This window comes from Erinaceus europaeus, unplaced genomic scaffold (assembly GCF_950295315.1).
Source record: "Erinaceus europaeus unplaced genomic scaffold, mEriEur2.1 scaffold_675, whole genome shotgun sequence".
Lineage (NCBI taxonomy): Eukaryota > Metazoa > Chordata > Mammalia > Eulipotyphla > Erinaceidae > Erinaceus > Erinaceus europaeus.
This window is the reverse complement of record NW_026647888.1, coordinates 42,696-48,204: the sequence shown is the minus strand read 5'-3', so window position 1 is coordinate 48,204 and position 5,509 is coordinate 42,696. Positions and strand designations below refer to the sequence as shown.

Below are 5,509 nucleotides of genomic sequence, written 5' to 3'. Positions count from 1 at the left end.
GCTCCCTCTGCCAGCGGTCAAGTCCTTATTTGACTCCACAGTCTACGCCCTCACAACCCCAGGACTAAGCCTGGGAGCCAGCTGGGTGTCCACAGATAAGAAAGTGATCCTCCTGCCTTCATCAACAGGTGATAAATAACAGCACAGGGAGCTGGGTGGTAGCGGGTTAAGCGCATGTGGTGCAAAGTGCAAGGACCGGCGTAGGGATCCCCGTTTGAACCCTCGGCTCCCCACCTGCAGGGGAGTCGCTTCACAGATGGTGAAGCAGGTCTGCAGGTGTCTGTCTTTCTCTCCCCCTCTCTATCTTCCCCTCCTCTCTCCATTTCTCTCTGTCCTATCCAACAATGACAACAATAACTACAACAATAAAACAACAAGAGCAACAAAAGGGAATAAATAAACATATTTAAAAAAAGCTTTTTAGGGAGTCGGGCTGTAGCGCAGCGGGTTAAGCGCAGGTGGCGCAAAGCACAAGGACCGGCATAAAGATCCTGGTTCAAACCCCGGCTCCCCACCTGCAGGGGAGTCGCTTCACAGGCAGTGAAGCAGGTCTGCAGGTGTCTGTCTTTCTCTCCTCCTCTGTCTTCCCCTCCTCTCTCCATTTTTCTCTGTCCTATCCAACAACGACAACAACAATAAAACAATAAGGGCAACAAAAGGGAATAAATAAATAAATTTAAATTAAGTTAAAAAAAGCTTTTAAAAAAATAAATAACAGCACAGTCCGGCTGTGCTTGACCATAATGCTGTTGGGTATCTGTCAAAAATTATTTCCTTGACATCTTAGGGCTCAGAAACTGGAGTCTTCCAGGTATGAGATCTTGAGAGACTTTTCTCTGCACCTTGGGTTCTCCAGGCGCTGTCAGGACAGTGAGAATCAACACAAAATGTGATGCGCATCCATTAGGTTTTTCTCCCAGAAGGTGTTTTTGCTTTTACCACTGACTTCACAGAAAGTGAAGTCTACTATCTTGTGATCCTTCGATTGTCCTGAGGGACCAGATGGTGGCACACCCAGTCGAACACACATCACAGTGCACAAGGACCTGGGTTCAAGTCCCTGGTCCTCACCTTCGGGGTGGGGGGGTGGTGGTGGTTCATAAGTGGTGAAGCAGTGCTGCAGATGTCGGTCTGTCTCCCTCTCCGCTTTCCCCTCCCCTCTCAATTCCTCTGTCCTGTCAAATAACAAATTAAAAAAATAATAATTTGGGAAGACAGGCCACTGGGTATGGTGAATTTTTTTATATTTATTTATTTATTCCCTTTTGTTGCCCTTGTTGTTTTATTGTTGTAGTTATTATTGTTGTTGTTGTTAGTGATGTCATTGTTGTTGGATAGGACAGAGAGAAATGGAGAGAGGAGGGGAAGACAGAGAGGGGGAGAGAAAGACAGACACCTGCAGACCTGCCTCACCACCTGTGAAGCGACTTCCCTGCAGGTGAGGAGCCGGGGGCTTGAACTGGGATCCTTACACTGGTCCTAGCACTTTGCACCATGTGCACTTAACCCGCTGTGCTACCGCCCGACTCCCATGGTGAATTTTTTGTACAGACACTGAACCCCAGCAATAACCCTGGTGGGAACAAACCTAACAACTACACAACTCAGAAAGGGGTTGAGAAGTGTCTGCCTTCCTTGAGATTCTCCACCTGGTGTCTCACCATGGAGTCGGCATGGGCTGGACTAGTGCCTCCTAGTCCCGGGCTCTCTCCACTCTCCCATATGCTGCTCCAAGTGGAGTGGTTTCTTGTTCTAAGTGCTGGATTAAGTGGGAGAAGAGCTTGCTTGGAGAAGGGCCACACCATCAGGGGTCATCTCTAAGATCTGATTGAGGGAAGCTGTTCACTTCTCTCACTCCCACTGGTGCCCCAAGATCACATCCATTCACCCTAGTTGTGCTGTTTTTTTTTTTATTAAAGTTTCTGGGGACAACTGGCAGGACGAGTTGGAGGGGCTGTGCCTGAGTCACCCCAGAGATAGTTCAGAGGTTGCTTTTAGGCCGGGTGGTGGCACAGTTAAGAGCACACAGTATGATGCAGAAGGACTGATGCAAGGACCGGGTTCAAGCCCCCTGCTCCCCACCTGCAGGGAGGTCACTTCTCTCCTTCTCTATCTCCCTCACTCTTAATCTCTCGGTGCTTTGGTGAGGGTGGGGGGTGGATCAGTACAACTCCTCTTGGTCCCCTGACTAGCCAGAGCAAAGACCAGCTCTTCCCCACAGGAAGACCCAGGCTGTGCTAAAGGTTACATATGAAGCAAAGATTTGCAGAAGAGGAGGAGGAAAGGAAGAGAGAGCAGAACTTAGAGGGTTTCTTTGTGGATAGTTAGGAACAGGGGTTGGAGGTTCCATCCTGAGCCACAAACACCATCTTACACTCAGTACACACCTTCAAGCACACATGGGGTACCAGCTGTGCACAGAACTCCAGGTGTCAAACACAGACCAAGACTTTTGCCCTTTGAGACTTTCAGGAGGCAGGAGGAGGTGTCAACAAAGGCTCATTAGGGTGGCCAGTCCAGACTTCTGATGCCCTCTGTTTAAAAAAAAAAAAAAAAAAAAGCTTTATCCCCTCCTCAGACTATAATGGGGAAGGGGCTACCTTTCACCCAGCCAGCATTGCTTAAGCACTTTCCATGTATTGTCAGACTTGAGAAATGCTCCAAGTCTCGTGAAAGAGACACCAGCCGGACCGATGGCACATGTCACAGTGCATAAGGACCCCAGTTCAAGCCCCTGGTCCCCACCTGCAGGGGGAAAGCTTTGTGAGGCAGGGCTGCAGGTGTCTCTCTGTCTCTCTCCCTCTCTATCTCCTGCTTCCTCTCAATTTAAGGTTGTCTATCTAATAAATAAATAGAGATGATTAAGGGAGAGAGGGAGGGAGAGAGAGCCCAAGCTGGGGGGCAAGTGATATTCTCTGGGGCCTGGGAGACAGAGGAGTATCCCGAAGGAGGGAGTTTTATTTTATTTTATTTTATTTTGCCTCCAGGATTATCACTGGGGCTCGGTGCCTGCACTACAAATCCAGTGCTCCTGGAAGCCACTTTTTTCCCCATTTTGTTGCCCTTGTTGTTGTTACTGTTATTGTTGCCATTGATGTCACTGTTGTTGGATAGGACAGAGAGAAATCGAGAGAGGAAGGGAGACAGAGGAGGAGAGAAAGATTGACACCAGCAGACCTGCTTCACTGTGAAGTGAGCCCCCTGCAGGTGGGGAGTCCGGGGTGGGGGTGGGGAGGGTGGGCTCAAACCAGGATCCTTATGCCAGTCCTTGGGCTTTCTGCCATGTGCACTTAACCTGCTGTGCTACCACCCAACTCCCAAGGAGGTAGTTTTTAGTTGTATCTTGCTGGAAGATGATCTCCGTGGACACCAGGTCGGTGAGGGGGGTGGGAGCTGTGGATAAAGTGAAGACAAGTGTGGCATCCCAGTGTTGGCCCCCAAGGGACACCTACAGGGAAGAGTTTGCCTCTGTGTTTGAGAGGAGGAAGAGGCAGAGCCAGGCTTGGCTGGGAGAAGGAAGGGTGTCTGCCTTGGGATCAGGCCAGGCAATGAAATGAAGCCAGCAGAGCTTGAGACAGAGGCTGACTAGGAATGGGAGGAGGTGAAAGGAAGCCAGTAGAGCAAAAGGCAAAAGAGAAGTCAAGGTATTGAAGAGGGAGCTAGGATAAAGAGCTGGGAGCTGCTGGGGTCTGCGGGCATTTGAATTCAACACTATTCCAAACTAGCAGTTAACACACCGTCAGAAATGTGGCCACAGGGCCGGGTTGTGGTGCACCTTGTTAAGTGCACACATTACAGTGCACAAGGACCCGTGTTCAAGACCCTGGTCCCCACCTTCAGGTGCAAAGCTTCACAATTGGTGAAGCAGGGCTGCAGGTGTCTCCCCCTCCCTTCTCAATTTCCTTCTGTCTCTATCCAGTAATAAATACATAAGTTTTTTGAAAAAGAAGAAATATGATCACAATGGGGAGTGAGCCCTCAAAGACTGAGCGGCTGGCTTTGAGTTTCCCAAAGAACCTCTGGCTGGCACCCCTTCCTGCTTCCTTGTCTCTCAACTGCCAAGTCTGGGGCTCCCCATACCAGGCAGCACATGGGGAAGGGAAGGGACTAGCCTGGGAGGCAGGAGTCACCTGGAGGGGGGCTGGGTGGCCTCACCAGGCAGGGCCTGCATTGTCTCCCAGTGGGGACCCATGTGTGGGGGCAGAAGCCCGACTTGAAGACTCTCACTCCCCACCATTCATTCAGTGCCAGGAAAACCCTGGAACATGGGCTCAGGGACGGGGTGGGCACAAACACACAGGCACAGGCTCCTCACATTCAAGAGTTCCCAGAGTCGGCTAAGGGGAGGCTGGGTGAGCATGGTGACTGGAAACATGATTGTTTAGAGGGCAGCTTAGGGAGAGCAGCACCCTCCCCCTGCACCCTGCACCCTGCACCCTCCCCCTGCACCCTGCACCCTGCAGGGAGCCAGGAGCAGGCCCAGATCAGACCCAGAAGCCCATTATGTCTGCACATCTTGCCTCAGCTCCCTTCCTCCCTGACTGCAAAGTCCACACCATGCAGATGGAGACAGATGTGACCCCTGGAGACAAAGGCTGAAGCTCATCCCCTGAGGGTCCTGCCTTCCCCAGAAGGGACCCGAAAGCTGGGGGGACCAGGAGGAAGGGGGCCTTCTTCTCTCTCTTTCCCAGGAGGGGCTCTGCACACCTCCATGGCTTGTACTTTGTTCTTCTCTGTCCTGACTTTCTCCCAATCACTGCTCATCTTCTCCCTGGAACATGACTGTCTCTGTGATTCTTTCATGGAGCAATCAGTCTGGAACCCCACGGGGTGCAGGGGGGGTGGGAGCTGGGGAACCGCACCCTCCCCAGCTGCACCCTCTCCAACCTCTCCAACCAAACCCCCCCCAGCTGCACCCTCTCCAACCTCTCCAACCAACACCCCCCCCAGCTGCACCCTCTCCAACCTCTCCAACCAACACCCCCCCAGCTGCACCCTCTCCAACCTCTCCAACCAACACCCCCCCAGCTGCACCCTCTCCAACCTCTCCAACCAAACCCCCCCCAGCTGCACCCTCTCCAACCTCTCCAACCAAACCCCCCCCAGCTGCACCCTCTCCAACCTCTCCAACCAACACCCCCTCCAGCTACACCCTCTCTAACCTCTCCAACCAACCCCCCCCCAGCTGCACCCTCTCCAACCTCTCCAACCAACCCCCCCCCCCCCAGCTCCCCTCCAGGCCTCCTGGGGAATCCGTGGCCAAGCTGCCTTTGCTCTAATAATGTGAATGAACGCTGGGAGCGGAGGAGAGCGCGCGGGAGCACGGAATGGGGAGCGAGGGAGCGAGCGAGGGAGCGAGGGAGGGAGCCCCGGGCGGACCCGGGGGAGAGCCGGGCGCGGCTGGGGGAGGCGGGGGCTGGGCTGGGGGGGGGGGGGCTGAGCTGCGAGCGGAGGCGCAGGCCCAGCGGGGACCGGAGGGGAAGGGGAGGGGCGGGGCGGGCCGGGAGGA

The 5,509-nt window shown here is 53.5% G+C and overlaps 1 long non-coding RNA gene across 1 annotated transcript; it reads right to left on the bottom strand.

Moving 5' to 3' along the window:
• Positions 1–721: 721 nt before the first annotated feature.
• On the bottom strand, positions 722–3,174 carry LOC132536513 (uncharacterized). The gene is made up of 3 exons (XR_009548057.1): positions 2,388–3,174; positions 1,662–1,759; positions 722–859 (listed from the first exon to the last, which is right to left on the bottom strand). It is a non-coding gene; the product is annotated as an uncharacterized LOC132536513 (long non-coding RNA).
• Positions 3,175–5,509: the final 2,335 nt, after the last annotated feature.